Source organism: Mesoplodon bidens (genome assembly GCF_964165515.1).
Source record: "Mesoplodon bidens genome assembly, contig: HAP1_SCAFFOLD_1122, whole genome shotgun sequence".
Taxonomy (NCBI): Eukaryota; Metazoa; Chordata; class Mammalia; order Artiodactyla; family Ziphiidae; genus Mesoplodon; species Mesoplodon bidens.
Genome location: NW_027672107.1, coordinates 14,111 through 32,435, shown reverse-complemented (window position 1 = coordinate 32,435; position 18,325 = coordinate 14,111).

Here is an 18,325-nt window from a genome sequence, read left to right as displayed (position 1 = left end):
CCCTTCTAGGTTTTTCTGGTTAGTCTAGGAATTAAATTGATATGAGACAGATTAAGATGAACAGGAGAAAATCAAACAAAATTTAATAATATGTATACATGGAAGAGACCCAGGAGAACTCAGTAAATCTCCCAAATGGCTGAAATCCTCACCTTAAATACCACTTTCAACTAAAGACAAAGATGTTGGGTGTAGTGGTTTGGGACTTCAAAGGGGAGGAAGGCAATTCTTCCTCGGACCTCATACATGAAGTCACCATACCTCAAGGGGAAATTCAGCTTGCACTGCAACTTCAACTAAACAACAGTTCTTCGTGTAACACTGCCGGATATTGGAAGATACACAGGCCCCTCGGCCGACCGAAGGCATCCCTTCATTGAGGCAGTTCGCTAGCCGCAGAACACCCTGCTTTAAAAAGTTGATTCAGTTTAGGGCACAGTGGGTAGCTTGTGTCTCTTTTACTTGTTAGAAAACACACGTATTTAGGCTGTGTGTCAATCTAGACATGGCGTCTATAGCGAAAAGCCTGGTTTTCCCATTTTGAAAGTTCCATTCTTGCGGCCAGAAAGAAACTGAAAAACACTGTTGTTGCCGTGTTTCTAGTCCCTGCAGGCATGGCTCTGAGAAAAAAAAGAGTTTTAAAGAAAGAAACACAGTGCTTCCTGTTCCTGGTTGGGAGCTCATCCTCCCTGCTCTATAGCTAAAGGGAAATTCAACTGAGCAGCAGCCCCGAAATAAGGCCCTGAACTGCATGCTGAATGAAAGGCGTGCAGCAGTTTCCATTAGGCAGTAGTCGCCGTTCTGCTTTAGTCGAACTGTAGTAAGATTTTCAGGACTCCTAGACTCCTCGCGAAAGCACCCGTTTCCGTGCCAGGGCCCTGAGTACCCCCAGGCTCTCCTCAGTTGAGGAGCGACATTCAGACACGGAGACACTTCGGAGCACCCGTGTGTGCGCCGAGTGAACGGCAGCATGTTGCACACGTCCTCGGGGGAGCTAGATTTCCTCAGCTCACCAGCAGCCTCAGGAAGATGACTGTAGCAGCTGCAGCAGGCCATGGAAGTCTGCCTCATTGTCATCGCTGGCCCCGTTGCCACAGTCGGAGCTATACTGAGAAAAACACTTTGCTTACAATTCCTCCCAGTACTTCATACCTGAAGTCAACCTGCCTCAAGGAGAAAGTCGGCTTGCGGTCCAAGTGCATCTAGAGCACAGTGTCTACTGTAACGCTGCAGGCTTTTGGAAGATTCGCAGGACCCTAGGAGCCCTAGCGCATTCTTTCGTTTAGGCAGTTCACCTCAGGAAGAACACGCTGCCTAGAAAAGTTGATTGTGGAAGGACTCAGTGAGAAGCTTGGTCTTTTTGGTTTGGTACAAGCCACTGAAGATTCTGCCCCATGTCAACCTGGAAATGTCGGCCGTTTGAGACAGGCCTTGTTTTCCCGCCTTGAAAGCTGCATTTATGCGGCCTTGAAGCTACGTGAAAAACACTGATGTGGCCCGGATGCTCATCCGTGTAGGCATGGCTCTGAGAAGAAAAAGAGTTTTCTCGAAAGAAAGAGGGTGCTTCCAGGTCCTGGGTGGGAGCTCTTCCTGCCTGCTCTAGAGCTAAGGGGAATCTCAACGTGGGCCCTAGCCTCGACGTAAGGTCTTGATTTGCCATCCAGAAGGGTAGGCGTGAAGCACGTTCCCTGAGGCCTTAGCCGCAGTTCTGCATTCGTTTAAGGGCAGTAAGCGTCTAGAGACTCGTGGCCCCATCGCGTCAGCGCCAGTTTCAGGACAAGAACTCTGAGGACCCGCCGGCTCCCCTGGGCTTGCTGGGCCACACTCAGACCCGTAGGCCCTTCAGGGTGCCCCAGGGTAGGCCGAGGAAAGGGTAACACACTGCAGTCTACCTTGGGGGAGCTAGATGTTGATGTTACAACTACCTGTTTTTTTTTTTTTTTTTTTTTGCAAAACCCCTTAAATATCCTGTGCCCTGCCTTACCTTTTCAGAACGGTCCCTCAGAGCTATCTGAGAGGCTGTCTCCTGACTTAAGTCCTCAGTATGTCCTCCAAATAAAACATAATTCTCAACTTTTAGGTTGTGCATTTTTTTTTCAGTCAACATTTAATTGTATGGCTCATGTAGGTACTATGCCTAAATGTAATGGGATGAGCTGTAAATTATTAAAACTAGATAAATTCTGTCAGCTCTACCACTAGCTGAGATCAGGCTTTCTTCTCTGGATACTTCTGTCATAGACCTTGGCAGATATGGGGTCTGTGTTGGTCTTAAAATTATTCTTAGAATTGTGGGGACTCATTCATTCTTTCAACAAATTTTACTGCTTATATTCTATGTGTCAGTTACAGTGCTGGGTCTTGAAATACAGAAGTCAACACACAAAAATACAAGGATAAAACACATTTTCTACCATATTAACTTTTTTCATTCATTAATTCATCCTTAAGTCATTCAACACGCATCTTCTTATTGAATACTGATGAGGGGTCAAATGCTATGCTAAACACTGAGTATATAACTGCAAATGAGATGGATAGGCCCTGATTTTGATGTCACTACTATCTTTTGTCCTGCCATATAATGGGACAGCTTCATTATTCCCTTTACCCTAAGATTTTTTTTTTTTTTTGCAGTACGCGGGCCTCTCACAGTTGTGGTCTCTACCCTTGCGGAGCACAGGCTCCGGACACGCAGGCTCAGCAGCCATGGCTCACGGGCCCAGCCGCTCCACGGCATGTGGGATCTTCCCAGACCGGGGCACGAACCCGTGTCACTGCATCGGCAGGTGGACTCTCAACCACTGCGCCACCAGGGAAGCCCTACCCTAAGTTTTTAGCACAAATTGCTAATGAAAATAAAACTGTTAGTGGAGGTTCAACATGCATAGGTAAATGAGAACACAGAACTCCCCTTTCGCATGCCCCATTCTCCTCCTTCTAACTCCTTGTGTGAACTCACTTTGTGCCAAGACCAAGAAGATGTGCCCCAGTAAGAACCAAGCTGATTTCCGCACACTGACTGGGGCTTTGCTCACTTAGAAGACTTGATGCTTAATTTTGATAAGGAACTAGAAGACCATGGAGACAACCTATAAAAATGATTTGTCTTGGGAGAAAATACTAAAAAGGGTTAATGTGTTGTTCCACATGTCTAACCTCCTGGGATTAAACCACAGGCACCAAGATCACCATGTGTACTTGGCAACAATGAGCTAAAAATGAAAAAAAAATAGCATCATACTGTTATTGTATTCGTCTTCCCCCAAGGCACTCTCCGATAAACACCACAACCTCTAAGGGAATTGAGACCAGCTTCCTTGTGAGGTAGGTTATATATGCAACTTTTTCCAAGCAGTTAAATCATATCCAGCTATCAGCACACCTTACTTAAGGTGATTGTAATGTATGAGATTAAATGTTCCTACCTGATTGGGAACCTTCTTGTCCTCAATTCATTGGCTATACTGGATTATTTTTCTTGGGTCAGACCTTCAGACTTCTACCAGAAATCGTTCCTTTGGGGAAACCAGGCCTTCCCAGAAACTCAGGAAACTGAAATGGAGACAGCAAGAGAGAAAGAAATTATTTGGACTTATAGACCTCAATTGTTTGGTTTTAAGTAAACGTCCAAGCAAACATCTTCTAAATGGTATAATAACTTTAGGGAAATTCACGGTTTATAAGTTTGTGTACTCATAAACTGTACATATTATGATAAGAGTACAGGTTGCATTTTGTGTCTTCAACTCAAGCAAAGACTTCAAAAAAGGCCCAGTTATCCTTTGTTCATTAAGACACAAAGAGAGGGCAAAAAGGGCAAGTTTCTAAGTCTTTTTCTTTAAAATTTACTTCCTTTCTTCAGTCTTCATCAAGATCTTCAGGAAATTAACTTTACTAAAGTTAATTATTCATAAAATAAACATAGGAACCTGCAGAAGACTATTTCACAGAGACCTGTAATGTACAATATCCATTGCATACATGCACCATGAGCTTGTCTTTTCAAGCACTGGCATACACAAAACTCTGTGTGTGTGTGTGTGTGTGTGCACATGTGTGCCTTTTTTGTGATGGAGCCATAGGGAGAAAATAAAGCTATTGGCTGCAATTCAGTGATGTAGAAAGATTTAAGGGTAAAGGAAAAGGCTACATCAAGTGAAGCAATAAAGTCATGAGGTTGTGCTTCCATAATAATAAAAATAGCAGTCTTCTGTAACCAAGGGAGCAGGCTCCTCAAATTATAGTCACACCTGTTAGATCATCTGCCCATAAATTTCACACTATCATTAATAGAAAACAAATGGCACTGTCTCTCCTTCCCTTTATCCATTGGCCATTCTCATATAAACGATTTTTCTCTTCAAGGTCATACTCTTTCCTATCTGTTTAAAAATATTAGGATTTAGGAGGAGTGATACATAATGTGCCATGCCTTGGTACTTGTACCAGTGATGGCTCTGTAAGGAGCACCGGATCGTTAGGAGGCTATAAATTGAATTCCCCTAGAAGCAGAACCTGAGGCAGTAATTTGAATGCAAACTGTTCATCTGGGAGGTGCTTCCAGAAAACTCAGAAGTGGAGTGGGAATTGAGAATGGAGGCATGGAAGGAAGACAACAGAGGTGCATTGCTGAATAAATTACTCCTGCAGGGAACTGCTACCAGTAGTTCAGGGGAGTTCTGTGAAACTCTACAGAACATGTCTCAGAGTTATCCCAAGAATCGGTGAGAAACTTGAAGTACTTATCTTCCAGTCCCCTCTGTCCTTGGTTGAAAGCTACACCCAGATACATTAACTCCTGTACATTTCTGGCCTGCCTTAAGGTGGATAATTGCAGGTGGTAGCATGAGTCTATCAGCATATAGTGGAATGATGAGTGCTGGGGAGATATGAGTGGAACAGTGAAACCATCTAATACAGTTGGGGCAGAATATATTAATTATTGGCTTGCAAGTCCAAATGGATAACCTTAAATTCCTGGGATAATGGTTTTACTTTGAGGTATTTAAACATGATGTATGAGTAAAAATTCTTCTATTAAATCAAGTTGAAGATCCTAAGTCCCTAATCTTCTGGAAAACTGTGGGTATCTTTTAACAGATTTTTGAAAAGTAACATGATTAAGATTTCAAATTGACCATTCATTCATTCATTCACTCATTCAACAAACATTTATTGAACACCTAAAGTATGCCATGGGTTAAACTAGGCACCAGTGTTACTGTTACTAAAATCATTATCGTGCCACCTAGAAGTCAATGTATTGTGACACTCAAATAAGAAAATCCATAGTTACCATAAAAATTATTAAAGAATGCTATAGGAAGACACGGTAAGAGCTTAATGCATTCTGTGGAGAGTAGTATATGGGGGATATCAGTAGGGCTTCCTGTAGAAGGCAATTGAAATGGATATGTAACATGAAGGAAGGGTGAATTTTTGAGGAAAAGAGAAGATAAATTCATGTTTGCCAGAAAATGAATGGTTAAGGATCAGTCCAGAAAGGAGTTCCATTCATAATCAGTATAAGAAATGCTCACTGGGGCTTCCCTGGTGGCGCAGTGGTTGAGAGTCCGCCTGCTGATGCAGGGGACACGGGTTCGTGCCCCGGTCTGGGAAGATCCCACATGCCACAGAGTGGATGGGCCCGTGAGCCACGGCCGCTGAGCCTGCGTGTCCGGAGCCTGTGCTCCGCAACGGGAGAGGCCCCAACAGTGAGAGGCCCGCGTACCGCAAAAAAAAAAAAAAAAGAAATGCTCACTGGAGTGTAAGAAAAGAAGACAATGGAGAGGGTGGTAGAAGCCAGACCATGAATGGTCCATGCATGTACACTAAGTGCTACGGTCTAGTCTTTGTGTTCCCCTCCAAATGTATACGTTGCAATCTTAATTTCCGGAGGTGATAGTATTAGCAGGTGGGGCCTTTGGGAAATGATTACGGTATTAGTGCTCTTACACAGGAGACCCCACAGAGCTCCTGAAGCTCTTCTGCCGTGTGAGGTTGCAGTGAGAAGTCTGGAACTCAAAAGAGGGCCCTCATCTGACCGTACTGCCACCCTATTCTTGCACTTGCAGCCTCCAGAACTGTGAGAAAAAAATGCCTGTTGTTTATGAGCCACCCAACCTGCAGTATAATCTTACAGCAGCCCAAAAGGACAAAGAGAGTTTGGATGTGAGATTTTACTCCCAGAAAGATGGGAATCCACTGAAGGATTTTAACTGGTAACTTAGAAGAGAGACAAGATTCATAACACAATCAGGTATTTTTATAAGAAACTTTTGTTTCATTTTCAGAACGATCACTCTGGAAATACTGTGACTAGATTTTTGGAGAAGGGTGACGGCAGTCCCGGATATAGAAAGATGAGTTAGTAATCCATTAATGTAAGTCAAACAGGAAAGTGGAGATAAAAGTGTGAATTTGTGGCTGAGCGTTCTTTTCTGTGAGCACTTGAAAAATGTTATGTCAATGCTTCTGACTCCAGAGTTTTAGACAAGAAATATGCTGTCATTGGAATTGGTGTTTCTCAATAAGTGATGCATTGTTTCTGCCTGTCCACTTGCGAGATTTTTTTGTCTCCACTTTTCAGAAGTTTAATTATGATGCGTCTTGGCAAGGATATCTTTGCGTTTTTCCTCTTTGGGTTTGTTCAGATTCTTGAATTTGTGTTTATGTCTTCTAAAAAACTGGGAACTTTTTAGTCATGATTTCTTTGAATACTTTGTCAGTCCTACTTGCTCTCTTTTTTCATTCTGGAACTTTGATGATATAAATGTTAGTGGTTTTGTTACTGTTTACACATTCTTGAGATCCTGTTCTTTCTCCCATCTCTACCGCTCAGTCTATTTTTCTCTGTACATATGGTACATTGTACTGATCTCTTCTAAGTTCATGATTCTATGCTTTGTAATCTCCACTCTACTCTTGAGCAAAGTTTTTTCATTGTTTTATTTTTCAGTTCTACTGTTCTCATTTGTTTTTATTGTTATAACTTCTAGTTTTTTGTTTACATTTTCTATTTTTCCCATTTCTGTCAAGGAACGCATAATTGCTAATTGAAGCATTTAAGTGACAGCTTATTTAAAATCCTTGTCTGATCATATCAATAGATGTTTTATCTCAGTGTTGGTGTATGTTTATTGTCTTTTCTCATTTATTCTGTGATTTCCTGGTTCTTGGTGTCATGAGTATTTTTCCATTGTATTCTAAACATTGGGAGTTATTATATGACTCTGTATCCCATTTAATTTTATTATTACTTTTTAGAAGGAAGTCATCCTATTTGAGGCGTAGTATGAGGACTGGGGGGTGACGTACAGATTTCCATTGGGCCCTACTGACAATACCCCAGCAAAAGTGGGCACTTACATTGTCTCACTGCAGACAGATCAAGTAGAAGTTCAGCTAGCCTATGGCCCTTCTGACACCTTCCCCCCAAAAGTGGGAACATTAATATCATTGTGTTGCCTTTTAGTAGGAGTGGAAGTTCATCTCCCCAGTAGTTTTCTTGACACCAGGGGAGGGGAGAAGTGAACTGTTTGCTGTCCTTCCTCCCACTTCATTCCTTCTTGTTGATGCCGGGTGTGGGTAGAGGGTCAGGTACCTGCTGGCCCCACTGACACCAGGGTAAGAGGAAGATAAGTGCCAACTAGCCCTGCTTGTGCCATCTCATTCTGTCTTACTGCCTCAGGATGGTTATGGGGATTCAGCATCCCAGTGGGTCTCACTGACATCATGTGTTGGGGGTTAGTGGGGTGCCTACTCCCTCCAATCTGTAACACCCTATTCTTATTGATGTCAGGGAGAGATGGAGGCTAAGTCCCACCAGTGGACCCCACGACTGTGTGAGGGCAGCCCAGTGTTAACTAGCCTGTCAGGCACCACCTTTTAAAGTCTGTTTGCTCATGGAAAGGGTTGGAGGCTCAGCTCACCACTGGACCACACTGAAACAACCCTGGTGGGGAATCAGAGCGCTGGCTCTTCTTGAGGGCAGGAGTGGGGTGGTGTGGAAGATCAAATCCTACCTTGGCCCAACTGAAACAACAGGACGTAGGGGATGGGTGCAATATTCCACTGGCACTTGGCTCGAGTAGTGTGTATATTCCACTGGCACTTGGCTCGAGTGGTGTGTATATTATTGCCCAAATGGTCTTCTGTCTTTAGCAACCCCTTTCCTCATACTTTGGCTAGGGGGAACAGGGTTTTGTAGGGTTTTTCTTTGAAGCTTTTTTGTCTGTTGTTCTGTTGGTGGTTATTGATTGGGGGTCCTGTAATACCCTCTCCAGGATGTATGGGAAGCAACAGGAAACACAGGGGACTCATCACCATGTCATTCCTCAAGTCCCAAAGTCCTTAGTTAAGTCTGCCTTCTCATTTCCACCTTTCAGCGTCTTCCTATGTTTGTTTGTTGTTATGTTCAGGGTTTTAGTTTTAAGTGGGAGAACCTGGGAGAAATGGGCTACTTCATCTTCTTGGAAGCAGAGGTCTGGAGGCCTTTTGATGTTAAAAAGTACTGCTGACTGTAAATTAAAATTTGATGATACACACCTTGCCCTTTAAGAATTATTCTGCTAGATGATGTGGCGGAATTCCCAAAGTTGCTACAATTTGATTTTCATACTTCTAGAAGCCAAGTGTTTTGCTGGAGTTGAAATTTAAAGATAAGCAAGAGATGAGGCTAAGATGATCTATGTGGTAACAGATTAAAGTTGGAAACATCAATATACATTCATGTTTAGCTTAATATTGCTTCATATTACCTTAATACACATGGTCATGTAGAGAGATACTTAGAGATATGTGCATATACATGGGTAATGTACACACATATTATCTCTTTGCTCTGTCAGCTGAAAAGATCTAGAAGCAATGACATCCTAGCAGCAATTAGCACACCCCACACCCAGATCCTGCTGTCTAATACCGTTCTCCACTAAAAAGACCTAGTTATCCTTGAAGAAATAGCTGATTCTAGGACTGGGGCAGTAAATATACAAGATTTATATACAAGACCATCTTATAGTGTCAGAAACTAAGGAAGTTCCAAAAAAAATATAGGATGGGGATACCTCAGAGTGGGACAAGAGCCAACTGAAAAGAGTTCACAAGGGTCAGGACTAGAGCAATTTGAGGAACAAAGTAACTAAAGTAGAATTCGATTATAACCCAAAGTATAAAATAAAAATCCATGAGTTCTTCTGATATAAATAAATAATTGGATACATAAATGCAGGAGAATAGATAAATCTCCAGTGCAAAGGAATTCCAAATAGTTTATGTAGTACTCCATCTTAAGCATAACTCCCTATTCCTTAGTTGTGGGCTGAGCATATTGACTTCCTTCCAAACAAGTACAGTATGAAAAAGGGAAAACAGTAATCTTACGATGCAGAAACCTGAAAAACACTACCTCAGCCTGGTGATCAAGGTCCACCTCAGCATTCATAATGCATATTGATACTTTATACACTTGATGTGATCTGACAAGATAACCCTTCCACTCTGTGGTCTTCCTCCCCAAAACACATAATGCCAATATTATCATGAAAAATGCATCAAACAAATTCTAGTAGTAGGCATCCTACAAAAACCTAACTACTCAAAATTGTCAAGGTCATCCAAGGAAAATCTGAGAAGCTATCAAACCCAAGAGGAGCCTAAGGAAACACGGCAACTAAATGTAATGTGATGTTTTGGATGAAATCCTGGAATAGAAAAAGGACAATAGGTAAAAACTAAGGAACTGGACTATAGTAAATGATAATGTATCAATATTTGTTAATTGATTGTAACAATGTAACATACTAATGTAAGTGGATCATCATAGAGGGAAATGGGTATAGTGTATATGGAAACACTTTATACTATCTCCTCAAATTTTCTGTAAAATTAAAACACTTCTAAAAAATAAAGTCTATAAAAACGAGGTGTTTTCTTGTTTTATGATTATGTGCCTGTATTTCCTAATAAATATGTAAATTTGCTTTACCTTCCTTGATACTGATATTACAGAAAATACTAAGTAACTCTGAAAGAATTTGTAACTCCAATTCAACAAGCAATAATTCTTGGTATTAACTTTTTGGAAGAACCCACTGAATAAATCAAAGCAAATTGTCTTTAAAGGCTGAATTTCTTTTCAGTGCTTAATCTTTTATATGATTAATGCATACCACAAGCATGATTCTGTTTCCAAGGGCAGAAAATGTTGAGTGTAGGCAATGACTAAAGTACAGTGAAATATTAATGCCTGATGCTATAACAACTTTAACGTATTTTATGTTTTCAAAATGATGAATTGTTTTTTCAGTTGATAAAGTATTCACTTTTATACATTTCCTACCCGCCTTTTCCCAAAACACCCACAAGGAAATGATACTATCATCTGATATTAGGTTCATCAATTTAAATTGGAGTTTTTGGTAGCTGTGGTTGCCAATGGTACTGGAATGTGTGACACTTTTACAAATCCTCTCCATGGCAAAATCTGATCTTCACAAGGTAAATCACAGTAGGTGCCTAAAGCCAAATAACATATAGCTTTGTAGCTAGATTACCAAGCATTTTACTTAGAGGCACAATAGGATGTAGAAAAGGCCATTTCTCTTTCTGTCTTTTTCTGCTCAAAGGTCACTCACCACCTTACTTTTTATCAGCCATCTCAGAAGTTTTCCACAAATTTAGACTATATAATGTCACTTAATGTGAATGTAGCTCAACATTCTGTTTTAGTACAGCTAATCTCACATTATCTTATTGGTGCTAAATATGTAAATCATCAGCAAATTTTTGTACTTAACTTTTTTTCTTTGATGTGGACCACTTTTTAAAGTCTTTGTTGAATTTGTTACAATAGTGCTTCTGTTTTATGTTTTGGTTTTTTGGCTGTGAGGCATGTGGGACCATAGCTCCCCGACTAGAGATTGAACCCACACTCACTGCATTGGAAGGCGAAGTCTTAACCACTGGACCGCCAGGGAAGTCCCTGTACTTAACTTTTAAAAATAATTAAAATAAGCTATTCAACACATTTCCCCTTAAAAAAAAAAGTAATTCTCTTTAGGCTGGCCCTGGGAACATACGTGACTTTGCCATTTTTTCCATGCACTATTTTCTTATCTGTTCTACTGTGTCACATTTGTTCTACCTTCTCAAAAAGAAGCATTTAAAAATTCATCTACGCACTCATGCATTCATACATTTATTAAATAAATCTATTGAACACCTACATATGGCACAGAAGGCAGAAAACTAATCTGGGTTGCACAGAAAGTAATGAACTCAGTTACAATTTTTGGTGAAAACAGGTGTTACTCAATCTACTGGAAATTACATTTCATTATGGGGACTCACAGACTCAAGGAAAACCAAAACCTAAATAATAATAAAGTAATAAAAGCACTAGCCATTTACTGAGTGCCTGCTTGTACCTGACTCTGAAACTCTAAAATCATTATGGATGTTTTGAGGATTATCTGATATAATTGTAATCTCCATTTTACAGATGAAAATAACAAGGTTCAGAGACATTAGGTTACTTGCTTAAAGTGAGGTGGCCCAGAAATCAAAGAACTGGAAATTGAACCTTAGACTTCATAATGCCAAAGTCTGTGCTTTTAATCACAATGTGTGTGTGTGTGTGTGTGTGTGTGTGTGTGTGAGAGAGAGAGAGAGAGAGAGAGAGAGAGAGAGAGAGAGAGAGAATGTGTTTAATAGAGAACTTCTGAGAAATGGAAAGAAAACTACCAGGTATCCATAAGACAATAATTTAGGAGCTTCCTACTATACAAGTAATTGTTAATCATATGGCTGAACTAAGGATCTCTCACTTTTGAACTAAGAAATCAAAGGCTTCCAGAAGTTGAGTCTAAATTTTACACTTACATAAGATACTTCATACAGAATGCTAAAGTATAATAACTAAAGAGCTCTGAAAATATTGGAAACATTCATATTAGTATGGTTTCATATTGTGGATAATAGAGGATTTAAGAAATTGGCAGATGCAACTGCAGACTCATTTGTTATCATTCCTGTGAAGGGCAAGATAAATGAATAAAATGAGAAAAATGAAAAAAGGATGGCTAGCAATTTTAGGTAGTTTGCTTAATCTCCATACTAGGAAAGACTAAGCAAAAAAAAAAAATTCACGAAATTTTATTTTGAAAGCACCTACAAGTGTATATGGTCTTTTTATACCAAAATACTTGGAATTATGAACTGTCAAATAAGTCTAATCTCCTCTGATGATAAAAATGCTGACTTTATTTGAAACTATGAAATGAAAAATGAGGTAATAATAAGAAATTCTTAAGAAAAGGAGTAGAAAAAACAAAATTATAAGAGTTATGTTAAAAAATATTTTGAAACAAACATAAAATCCCCATTACTGGTACAGAGCTTTTAAAACCTTATTTTGGTTTTAAGTTTTAACAAATATTTATATGTTTACATAATTACTGTCATAAGGAAGACACAATTTTAGGTCAGCTTTCTTCATTCTTTCTTTATTAAGCATTATTCTATTTTGCTCCATAATCTTGTAATTATAATATAGTAACTGTGTAGCTTTCTACTAAGTGGATATAATTTCCTTAAGTATTTTCCTATTGTTAACAATTAAAGGTGTTTCCAATTTTTTGTTATTACAAATGACATGACAATGACCATCTTTATATAATAATTTTCTGGATTATATATTGGCATAAGCTTCCAGGATTAGAATTAATGTGTAAAAAGCTATTAACATTTTTATCTTGCTAGACATTGCCAAATTACTTGTCAAAAGATGGAACCAAATTATATTGCAAAAATCTTTGCCAACAGAAGACATTATATATAATTTTTGATTTTGCTAAATTAATAAGTTGGAAACTTATGTTCCATTTCTTTGAATTCTTTGATAACAGAGTGCTGCTGGAGGCTGGGAGGGCAGCCATGTCCATGAAGGCTCCCCAGATTTGGAGCAGGGAAGTGGAAAAATGTAAAAAAAATACTAATTGTATTTTCCCTCGATTGTTATCTCTCACTCTTTTCTGCCTCTGTGTAACTTATATCCAGGTAGCTGGAGAAAATCATGTGGCAGGGCAAATTGGTATTCCAATAAATTAATAATCACCAACTTCAAATGGATTTTCAAGACTGGAAATATTGCTCTGACTTACAGTATGTTCTTTCTAATTCTCCCTAAGGACTATTTTCTGAGAAGCTTTACCTGCCCTCCTCAAATGTCCCTCCATCCTCTCTACTTCCTTCACTCTGAGCTGGTGAGGTGCTTCATGACTCACTAAGAACAAAGAAGTCAGTAAATAGTCCACTGCCAAATCCATTAATTCATTAGCATTTGCGTTGATCTTTGTATTCCCTTTTACTACACGAGTGAAAGTTAAAAGGCCATGTGCACTACAGATAGCATTTCATTTTCTCTCATCTTCTCAAGTACTTCACAGCACTGCATTTTCTACAGCCCATCTACTCCTTAGGAATGATTCTTGCCAAAATTCAACCTCATTCTAGACTAGTAACTCCAACTTAAAATGTTAAAATCTCTACGTGTAACATGAAAGCCTCCCTTCTCCCCTAATCCCTGCATATCTTCTTTAGCCAATTCCTGTCTGAACTTTTCAAAATTGTTATCTTCATATACTGTTTCCATGTCCTCACGTCCCATTTACTCTAGAATTTACATCCATCTGACTTCTCTCACTGTAATCTCTTTGCCCACTGTCCTGAAATTTTACTTATGAAGGTCACCAGCGATCTCCATGTCAGTATAGCCAATGAATAGTTTTTGTCCTATTTCTAGGCTTTTTCCTTCTTTAAAAAAGAAAAACAAAAACAAAAACCGTTTTTTTTCTTCTATGCTTTTACACTCTCATCATCTTCTGTCTTGGTATATTTTACTGGCTTTCTGTATTTAATCAGATTTCTAATATTCTATTAGTTTCCTTTATCTTCAGTGGAATAAACCAGTATATGAAGGATTATTCTCAACAGTTAGTTCTCATAATAACAGTACTAGGAGCAGCAGTCAATACTCTATAATGCTTATCATGTGCCAGACATTATTCTAAGACACTGTTTAAATACATATATATATACACACATATATATATGAGGTTTTCCTCCTCATAGGCCTATGAAATAAGCCTATTATTATACCCATGTTACAAATGAGAAAACTGAGGCAATGAGAGGCCAAGGTCACATGATCAGTACTTGGTGAAGCCCCGCCTGAGTTAATGCTGGAACTTTAGAGTAGACAAGTTAAATAATGTCTCACAGATTGGCCTTAAAAGCGAGCAACATTTAATTAATGACTTGTGAAGTATCAGAAAAAAAATGGAACATTTTAAATTGAATGGGAACTACTAAGTCATGTATCAGTAACTAAGATTGGCTCTTACTGAAAGAAATTATTTTTCATTATACTTTTGAAAGAAGAATATTCTTGTGTTAGTGTTTTACAGTTTTCTTCCATTCACATATTTATTCATTTATTAGACGCACATTTCCTACACACCTTCTATGTGCCAGTGTCTCCTGCAAGCTTTGGAAGATTCAGTGGTGAGCAAAAAATTACAAAGTCCTTGCTCTTAAGCAAATGTCCAGTGGTGGAGGAAGACAGAGTCAACATGTAAATAAATTTTGTACAGCGACAGAAATACGACTGGACAATGGGACGGAGAGGCAGTGAGGAGGCAGGTCTCTTTGGTCAAGATAGTAGTGGTGGCGTTTGAACCGAGACCTTAGTGATCAGAGGGAAATTGGTCTGGGTAGAAGGATTAGCCAATCTAAAGCTGGGAGAGCAAGAAGTAGAGCTTGTTGCATCTGAGGGACTGAAAAAGACAACTGTGCCTCGAACCCCATGAAGGTCAGGGAAAGATGTAGTAAGTGACCAGACAACATGGTCCCTGTAAGCCTGGCTAAGCAGTTGAAATTTTAATCTCTTTACAATAGACAGCCTTTAGAGATTAGAAGCAGTGCAATAATAGCATCTGATTTGTGCTTTTTGAAAGACTACTTTGACTGTTGAGTGTCCTACAACAGCAAACTACTTGTGTCTCTATGAAGTGCAGATAGTAAATTTTAAAAAGCCCAATGAGCTCATAAGTAGTTGGTTTACTAACTGTAATCATTTCTCTTAACTAGACTTCATCAATATAAGCTTGGTGACCTTGGGGTCCTGGGACATATTAGATTAGGGAAACCCAACAATTTTCAAATACTGTGATTTGAAAAATTCTCGAAATTGTTGGGGTTCAGGAAGATTATTTTATTGCTGGGCCTGGATGGGAAGTTTAGAATAAGAAAAGAAAGTATGATGGCTGGCTTCCATCTATTCTCCCTTTCTGTGGGAGAAATGATGGTGGGGTGACTACTTTGCTGTTGACCCAATGCTTAAATTTCAGAGCTAGTTCAATCCAGTAAATATTTGCTGAACAACTATTATATGTTAGGCACCTAGCTGAAACTGGGAATATAAAGAGAATAATTCATAATAAAAGCAGGTATTACTAATAAGAGACAGGCACTGTGCTAATGCTTAACATGCACTATCTCAAGTTACATTAATTTACACACTAACCATATAGGGTAGATGCATTTATTATACCATTTTCCGGGTGAGAAATCTAATCCCTTTAAGGGGCTTAAGTTATTTCTCCAAGGTTACACAGCTAGTTAGGGGCATAGGCAGTATTTGGACTCAGGTCTGGTATCAGCACCAATTCTCTTAACCATTATGCTCTATAAGGACCTTACTTGAGAAGTTCAGGATTATCCATATATGGGTACAACCAACCCTAAGACCATCTGGCAAAACTGGCTGCTTGAGAAGTCCTGGATTTATGTAAGATGCTCTTGGAATGGAGAAGATCGTGAAGGAGGGTCCCCAAAACACACTCTCTATACTAAGGGGCAACAGAAGAGAGAAAGAATTAGCCTACAGCAGTATGATACTGAGGACCAAGAAACAGTGTTTCTCTCTTTTGTGAATAGTTATTAAATTATTTCTACTTCAAAGTATCAGAAAGAAATCACAGTACTATGGACAGTTTGCGGAGCCACCCTATCTTAGCGTGAATCCTGGCAGGTATAGAGTCCATAGTATGACCCTGGCACCTAAGTGTAGTTAAGTAAGCTTTCATTTTTCTTTAGCCTTAAAGTAAAGTAGCTTTCTGATAGGTATAATTTAGGAAAGTCTTCAAAGAAAATATTTAAAGTCCACTATCTCAGAGAAAAGCGATTTTGCAAAAGATCTATCAGGAAAAGCAAGGCCAAACACACTAATTATTTAGTGAGACTTGTATTGTTATATCATTGCTCATGTTGTTTCTTTATGCATTTACCTGGAAGAAGGCTTTTAATGTTCAACAATTCTCAAAGAGATAAAGACCCACACTGATGTGTCAGAAAGAGCTTTGCCTTGGAATTAGATCAGTTTAGGTTTGGCTACTTACTAGAATTAGGTAACATTATTTATCTTTCTGAGCCTGTTTCCTATCTGCAAATAAGGATAACACTATCTATTACAGAGGGATGGGTTTAAATTAAATGACACATGTAAATGAAATATATCCTTCCAGACTGAGAACATACCTAGTAAATGTTAAGTGATCTGCAAATATTCTGCTTTCTTGAAATGGATGAAATCTGTTATGTTCTTAACCAATGGTCTAAATATCAAGACAATATTTAGTTAAAAGTTATATTTGTTCTTTCACTGTCCATCTGCATTTTAACATATTCTAACATATTCTCCTTGATCAATTGTGTCAATATTAGTAACATTTGTCATTTAAGCTATTACTGTTCATATGTTTAAAATATTTCAGTGTGATATAAGTCATTAATCAAAGGGATGCCTAGCTGGCTTTATCAAAGATTTATTTGAAGTAAAAATAAAAGACACAATTTTCATTTTCACCAAGTTTTATTGAACGGTGTATTCATTAACTGTATGAACTTTCTGGCCGACCCAATACAGTAGCCAAGACATGGAAACAACCTCAGTATTTTTTTGTGGATAAGTGGATGAAGACAATGGGGTGCATACAACCTACTATTATTCAGCCATGATAAAGAAGGAAATCTGGCTATTTGTCACCACATGGGTGGATTTAGGAGGCATTAAGCTAAATGAAATGTCAGACAGAGAAAGATAAATACTTTAGGATCTCATATGTGAAATCTAAAATACTGAACTCATGATAGAAAGAATGGAATGATGGTTGCCAGAGCTGGGGGTTGGAGGTGAGGAAAATGAGTGAAGATGATCAAAAGATAAAAACTTCTAGTTATAAGATAAGTGAGTAATGGTGATGTCATGTACAGCTTGGTCACTGCAGTTAACAATACCGTATTTTATGTTTGAAAGTTGCTAAGAGAGTAGATCTTGAAAGTTCTTATCACAAAAATAAAATTTGTAATTATGTGAATTATGGTTAACTAAAGTTATTGTGGTAATCATTTCACACTATATATATATATATATCAATCATCACATTGTACACCTTGGACAGATAGAATATTATATATCAATTAAATCTCAATAAAACTGGAAAAATCTCATTTATATTTTAGCATAAATATATCAAATTGGGTTTCTTGACAAGATTAATAATAACTATAGATAAAAGGAAATAAGATACTGTTGTTGCTGTTGTTTGCTTTTCCAGAGTGCAAAACACTAAAAAGGGGGGAGGTGAGTATGGGCTTGCAAATGCTGCTCCATGGGCCCTAATGCTGTGATACAGACATTTAGTCCAGATCTGAAAGAGAACTTGAGTCATTTCAACAAATCTGCAAAACAGTCATGTTCAAACGTGAAGAGATGAAGAGATATCAGTAAATTCTTTTTCACACTGCAAGAAATCTGCCTTCAGCTTTCAGCAAAACCTCAGTTTTCGGGTTATGAGGGTAACAGTTCTTAAGCAAGCAGTACAGTGCTTCCACCAGTGCTTTCTCCCTACGATGAATAAGTTTTCAGTCTCCCCACCAGTGCTCATCCCTTCTCCCCTTAATGTCTTGGCCAAAATTCAACCATCAGCCCAGAAAACTCTTTCCCAGTTTCATTGCCTGTAAATGACCACGTTATTTCAATCACCTTGGCACATTTATATTACCTAGTTCCTAAGGTAGGTATTATATATATGAGATTTTAAATAAAAGAATGCCTGTAAAGTACTTAATGCTCAACTCCTAGCACAATATGAATATTCCATAACTGCTGACTAGCATTATTATTATATCATTTACATTAAAACTAATCTGTACTTTCACACACCCATGTTCTTTGTCCCCAACTGGGGTAAAGGAAATA